Source organism: Melopsittacus undulatus, chromosome 3, assembly GCF_012275295.1.
Source record: "Melopsittacus undulatus isolate bMelUnd1 chromosome 3, bMelUnd1.mat.Z, whole genome shotgun sequence".
NCBI lineage: Eukaryota > Metazoa > Chordata > Aves > Psittaciformes > Psittaculidae > Melopsittacus > Melopsittacus undulatus.
In genome coordinates, this window is record NC_047529.1 from 55,295,813 (window position 1) to 55,303,644 (window position 7,832).

Here is a 7,832-nt window from a genome sequence, read left to right on the forward strand (position 1 = left end):
GATATTAAAAAAAGTTCTTTTACAAAGTATCAATTATACAAGTAAAAATAGAGTATAAAAGGAGCTTAATATTTCTAGTTCAAAGTTAATAAACTAACCCAGAAAATAACAGCTGCTGTTACATTACTATGTGCTCTTTGTGGTTTGGAATGTGAAATTTCATCCAATTTTACATCAATATGTTATAATTCGGGTAAAACTGAATGTATTAACTGAATGTGTTAGATACCCTCTGATGCTAGGAGAGTCCAAGAAGTCTGAAAACTAGCCCATGGAGCCAAAGAGGGATTGGGATGTCAGTTCTTAGCTGTTAGCAAAATGAAGCAACTATCTATGTGCCTTTATTGCCCCAGTGGTAGTTAGCAAATGTTCCTTGGAGACATCAGCCTAGTGTTGTTTAGTCAGAAGAGTACATCTTGGAGAATTCCAGCAACTTTCACTCCCTTGTAATTTGTGATGGGACCAAATACATCCCTACCTGCTCACAGTTGCTTTCTTTTTTCCTCTCATAGTGAGGAATAAGACAGAAACATAGCTATTGCCTTTTTTGCTGCCTTTGTCCCCTTTCTTGCTGCTTAGACTCACCAAATGCATCTCAGGTTTGCTCAACAAGCCTGTGGATAAGACTCATGCAGCAGAATGTCAAGTAGTCTTTGTAAAGTCATTGCCAAATACAATGAAGGCAGAAACAAACAGGATATAGATACTAAAATTACATCCTGAGCACACAAATCGTTTAAGCTATGGTACACCTGAGTGCTTTAATTTAAAAAAAGCCACTTAAAAGGTCTTCAGTGATGCTGCAGTCTTGTGTTCTGGAATATGTTTATCTGATTTGTAGCCCTTAAAGTCTCTTGGAACCCATTTGGTTTCTTTTTTCCCTTTTTATTTTTCCCCCTCTATTGAATGTCAGTCAGTAGAGGATGATATGTTGGATCTCACTTTATCTCTAAGCCCTCTTGGGATCTGAAAACCTATGGTTCAGAACCTCCACAGCCTGAGTATTTTGAATGCATGGGGCTTTCTCAGGGCACAGCTAACAACACCCACATACTGAGCTCCTTACTAAGCTGGCAGTGTCTGGCTTTAAAAAAGTGAAAGAGAACTTTTGGTACTTCCTCAGTCAGAAGTGTTCAGTCTGTAGCATGCTCAGGCAGACCTTAGAGAACCTAGGTTAAATGTCTTCTTTTTTTTCCCTGCTGATCATTCAGTAGTCCAGAAATCATTCTGGGGAGTGCAGGACTATTGAGCATTGCAAGGAAGACCTGCTATAATGAGTTATATTTCTGATCAGTCCTGTCCCTGCTCTGCTTAATCCTGCTTAGATATATTTCTCCTGTAAAGTACATAGAGGTTGCTGATCTACAGACTAGTGTTTGATCTGTGAGTGTGTGTGTGTGTGTATATATATATATATGTATGCATTTTAATCTCAGTGTACAGTGAACTCTTTTTCTGTATAACAGAATAGGAGGGGTAGAAAACATTCCTCCCTTTGCCATACTGGGTCCTAGGAAGTGTGAATCCTTGCAGGTAGATATGAAACAAAGACCACTGCAGCCCACAGTACAGGTGGGAATTTCATAGACCATGTTGGGACATGATCAGGCAGTGGTGGGTTCAGAGAACATGGGAGATGGGGTGCAGGTGATCTGTTAAGTCCTGCAGCTTTTTCAAGCTTGTCAGTGATGGTGTGATGACACTGGTGTGCAGTGGTCTGTGCAGTGATAGCATCTAGGGACTGTGAGTCTCTGCCATAAGGACTCCTTAGCTGAATAAAAAAGTCGAGGTGCTTCTCTATAGCCTCCATTACAATGAACACCCCATGCTCTGTGGAGGGTCCTGGCTATGAACTGGGTGAGGAACACTTGTGAATGTGACACTTCATCTCCAATGGTAGGTAAAATTAGCATATGCTGATATTTTCAGCTTGTCCTGGCATTTTTTTCCTCGTTGTGTGGCTGTTTTGAAAAGCCTGGTTTGAAGCAATAAAAGGTATGTGCAATAACATCTTCTCTTGGATCAGGACTGCATTCTTCAACTGAATGTCTCACTCATCCGCATTCACAGCGCTTGTTTTGCATCACAGAGTGCTCTCGCAGTGCTCAGTCTGGTTTCTTTTGCAAGAAACTACACCAAAAACTGTGTTCCAGGAGGACACATGGTATGCTCCCATGCTGAAGTATTTGGTCTGTGGAACGAGACTGGAATGCTCAGATGTAAGCCCACAAAATGCATGTTTTGTAGTGTCTGGATTCCCAGCACCAGCACTTTGACAGTATAGATTGGCTCCTGTTGGGCTGCAGCACTCCCTAATACAGACACAGCTTAACTAAGCTTTTGTATCATGCAGAATATTATAGACCTAGCACAGGGACTGGAATTTTCTTCCGGGGCCAGGTGCTTTGAAGTTGGGCCTTGCAGTATTTGGAATCAAAACTCTTCAATCCTTTTTAGGTGCAGACCTAAATACATGTCCATTGGCATCCACCCATATAGTTCTGTTGTTAAATTTACCAAATAGAGACATTTGTGATAAGCATGTGAAAGAGAGAAAGGGTTTTACAGTCTACATTAAAATCTCTCATCAGGAAGAACACGCTCATTAGTGCAATATTCACTTTAATCTCCTCTTTTTCTTCTGCTGCTGCACACTGCTTTTCTATCAACACTGATTAACGGATACAAACCTGGCCTGTTTTTTCTTACTTGAGCATCCTGTACATGGGGGATGGACCTTAGCTGTTGGTAGACAGGCAGTGAGGTTCTCTCTGTGTTATGTTAATGTTGCCACTCACAATGTTTTCATTATAAGCTTCATTGTTTAGTGTTAATTTCGTGGTTGTTACAAATTATATCAGGATGAATTGCAGCACAAAGGCTTGTAGACTTGATTTGATTTCCTTTCTCAGAGAAGGTGCAAAATTTTTCCCAGTTCTGGTTTTTGTTTGTTTTGGGTTTTTTTCTTTGTTTTTAAATGTCTTTGTGAGTTTTCAGATACTACTTCCCTGATCCCATGAGTCTAACCAGGATTCCAACTAAAGGGGAAAAAAGAAAATTATTTTTTTGTTGGCTGCTTGTCCTTAATCTGCCAAGGTCCTAGAGCTCTCAGTGAAAATACATGGGAGATTTTCAGAAAGCAGTTGCCAACCATCTCTTTAACAGAACTGAGCTGATTGTTTTCTGTGTATGTGCATCAAGAAGAAGACAAAATATGGTGCATTTTTAGACAAAGAAAAAACTCAGAAAGCATTTTATTTATTCTTGTAAGTGGCTAAGCTACAAAGGGCACCATCTTTGAAGCACACTACTATCCTTAGTGGCAAAAGAAATTATTTAGAGTTGTAAATCTAAATATCAAAGTTTAAGTCTGCAGGTAGTCGATGCAGGTTCTCATCTTTTAGAACTGATGTTCAATGGGAACTTGGGAAAACTTGTTAAACAGTAAGTCACAGTTTCAGAGTGCTTATTCATCCATGAACATGAACATAGTAACAGACAATAAAACCGGGTCTGAGAATGGCTGCTGCACGTTTTTACAAAATAATAGGGAGCATGGAGTCAAAAGCTTTCAGTTTTGAAGCTGTTGTGAAAGGGTATGACTCTCTTATGACTCCTGTTCAGTATAACCCAAGATTCATCCTGTAACTAAATTCTACTCCATAGATTGAGCAACTTAGAAACTATTTGAAAAAAGTTATTAGGGCTGGTAAGCTATTTCACTTGTTAGATAGGTCCTTTAGTCTTGGCCCCTCTACTTTTTAGAGATATATTTCTATTATTATATTTGAATACCTTGAGAGCAAATACAGCTATAAATAGAATCATAGAATAGATATAGCTGATTTTACTGGTTGCTACAGAATTAAGTGGCTGAATACCATCTTCCCCTGCTGGTACATTAATTTGGAACACAATAATACATTAAACAAATTCCATCTGCACTGGGACAAGCTGTAGCATGTATCTAGTCAGAGGTACTCAGATTTGAATGTTTATTTTAAGTGAAAGCACTCCAGTCCATGCCAAGCAATATCTTCTGATCTACAGCTCTGGCTTTGCCCCCCAAAGCTTTCTGTAAGTCACCAAGCTGCAGCATATTTCTTTGCATGCAAAACCTTTTTCTTACATGGCTTTCAAAAACATAATGTAAGAATATATATAGAATCAACTGGCAGCTGACTGGCTACTGTGTATGCCACATTTATGATTGTAGTCGAATGCAGTGCTCCAGGAAAGAAAAACGACTTACAATTTTGGCTACTGCTGGGCATGGCTCAGGCCATCACTCAGACTTTGCTGTGCAGCTCTGTCAGGCACATCAGTCCTGGTTTGCAGCACCTCTGGTCTCCCATCCCTGAGGCAGCATGGAGCCGACACTAAGGTTTGCAAATGGGTTGAGGTAGGTATATAGAAGGGAGTGGAGAATTGCCAACTTTCTGCTACCACTTTGATGCTAGAAAACCTATGTGCTGTTTTTCTTCCCCCACAGGGAAGAGAAGGGGCCCTTTTGTATTAACAATTACATTTTAATTAGTTGCAATCTGGCCTGTGTAGTAAATCTGGTTTGCAGAGTGCCCTGTCTTTAAAAAATTATTCCATTCCACTAGGGTCACTGGACTAGATTCTTTGCACAAAAATGTGCTCTACTGGTTTTGCAGCTAAGACCACCAAATTCACCAATGGGGAATCTCATCTGAATAAGTATCAAAATGCTTGGCATATAATACTGAAACTCAGAACAATACATATTCAGAGATATTATTATTTAATGGTTGGAGATCAGATGTTATGTGTCACAAATCCAGAAAGAGATATTAAAAAGAAGTTTTCTGTGTTCAAGTAATTGAGGGCTTGAACCTGCATGTCCAGTGGAAGTGCAGATCTGGGCTTTACTTGATTATTAAAGTCTTCAGCCCATTGCTCATCTATCTGTGATCAGTATTACCACCACTGTTATGTATCTCTGTTTATATCTGTAGTGACTAGGTAAAATTGGTTGAATTAAAATTTTAGTCAATTAAAAGAATTACGCAACTCTATAAAGGCACATGTCTAATAAGAGAATAATTAGGAGTAGCAAGTTTTGGCATATGCACAGTAAATTGCCATGGATCATTGTCATAGTGATATTTGAAAGTGTGAATACTTTGGTGGGATAAGTACGTATTATTTAATTGCAGAAAAATATGCCAGAAGATAGGTAGTAATGCTCGCTACATTCCCCTCTAATTTTACAGAAAATCTTACTAAATTTTAGTGTCATATGAAGAATAAATTGACAACAAAGCAGGTAGCATGGTCATCCTGCAATTAAATATTAACAATTTATTCTCAGAGAAATAACATCTATGAGTTTATTTCTGATAAAAAATATCTCCCTCTCCCATCTATAAATATTTGTTACTTCCACTAGAAAATCTCCTCATTGCAATTCTAAGGAGAATTTTGTGAGCAGGTGAGGGTCTTGCTCTAGGATTCTCTATGCACCCAAATTTTTCATACGTGGATTGTCAATTTTGTAATCCGTTATTGCCCAAGTTTACAAATGAACACTTAAATCAGTATGCTTAGCCTAATCTGCCTGCGTTCCCCTTCTACAGCTGTATGTGTGCTATTGGTACATTTTCCTTCAGTATTTTTCCCTGTGGATACTTTGCTCTATCTCCAGGATCTTGGTGGATTTCCTTTTATTTATGCATGATGGCGGGAGTTATGGGAAGGCAGGGGGCAAGTGACGCTATCAGTGATCCTGTGAGCTTGCTTGAGTTTTGTTTCAGTTTGTGTACCTGTACCCAAGGGTTAAAAGCATGAGTCATATTATAAATGACACATTTGAAAACTTAGAGTGCAGAGAGGAAGGACTGGGTATGAGCTGCTGCAGGATTACCATGTACAGCTGCAGTGTAGACAGTGTGTTAGTGATGTTAACTGCATAGCCTCGCTTCATGGAGCTTTTTCTAAACCTGAAATTGGTCTTCATATCTGCTTGTAGTCCCCTATAGAGCTCAGGACACCCTGAAAGTCCATGAGAAATTGCTACTGTATCTCACAGACAATCACGTGCAATCTGCATTCCTTAATACACAGATCAATATCTAGATGTCATTTTGTGACTTTCTGGCTTAAAAAGATGTGTCCTTGTGAGTTAGAAGTTAATCTATCCACAGTCTTTGTAAGCTGATAGAGAGCAGTGTCAGATTTGGAGATATGGTAAAAATCTTTTTCTGGATAGCAGTCTTTTTTTTTTATTATTTTTAATATGCAAGTGTGCATAACTTGATAGCACAAACCTTTATTTTACGATTTATTATCCAAATTCATCCTTGCTCTGCTCAAGGAAGTGAAGCTCAGATATGTATGTTCAGGCAAGAACTTTAGATTTATTGGCTCCTTCTGTCATATTGTACTTGCAGGCTCTGTGAAGACACTGGAATCACAAGGAGAAAATAGAGGTGCTGCACACCAAGTTCCCTTTCAAATGAAGAACTGGGAGAAGAACTGCATGTATGGATGGAAACAGAGGTGCACATGAAAACCTCTCGGTTAATGTTTTGATGATGAACCATCCTCTTTAGTGATTTCCCTGAAAACAGAGGTGCAACTTGAGGTGATGGTCCAAAACCAGAAGTGTCATACTATGTCACAAATTACTCTTTTCTTTCAAAGAAGGCATATTACAGTACTGTGCATACTGTCCATGCAAGTGCATCCTTGCTGGCACTTGTGTCCTAGTGAAACAGGGTGACTGACTTGTGAGCCAGTACACAGCCTGTCTAGCAGATGGAGGTGAGTGAAGTCAGCCAAGAGACCATGCACTAGCTGCTCACCAAGTGTGCTAGCTAAAGGCAGGATTCCCTGACAGAAACATCCAAATGTCTCGCAATAGTAGTCTCATATCCATATACTGGTGCTTGGCAAAGATCAAGAAAATGACTTTAAAAAGAGAAATAGAAAGTAAAGAATAGAAGAAGAAAAATAGAAGTAAAAAGATGAGAGGTTGTGTCTATGTTAACATTAGCAATATAGCTGTGGTGTGTGAATCAACATTTTAAAAAGTGATGTCACTCCATCTTTATTGCCACTGGCAAAATGAGGCAGTCAGTGAAAGGGCTTGCTCTCTTCAGGGATGAGCTCAAGGTTGTAGGGTACACTTGTAACATATTAGTTAAAAGAGCCTGATCTCCTGACTCTGTTTTCTGCCTTGTATGCAAGGCCAGTAAAACAAGAGCAATCTCTAGCACTCTGACTCTTAATAAGATGATCTTTATTTAATGCTGTTGGCAATGAGAACGGAGTTGTGTTTGTAAGAATGATTTTTAAACCCATGTGATAACCAAACAGCAATATAAACCAGCTGAACTATCATGCAAGGAGCTAAAAATGGCAGTCTGGATAAACTGCCACCATAAAGGGAGAATGAAAATGCAGTCTGTATAAAGGTCTGCTAGTAACTTGTCAGACTTACTTGGTGCCTTCTGTGGTAGTAACATTTGTCATTTGTAGAGTAATGTAGTAAAGCTGTGCTGGCATCAAGAGGAGTGTTACTTGACATTTGGGGTGCTACATAAATATGCTAAAAGCTAGTCAGTACTTCTCTGGCTGGCTTTTTAAGGGCTTATGGCATGGGGTTTGGAACTAGATGATCGTAAAGCCCTTTCCAATCCTAACTAGTCTACGATTCTATGATAATTGAGCCACACAATCTCTTCAATGCAAAAAGGGCTTCAGTGGAGCAGTGTTACTGTTGTGGTTTTGGGAATTCCTTTGTGGTTGTGAATTGCAAGAGTCAGAAGAAAAGGGCAGACTGAGTTGTGTTTGACAGACAGCAC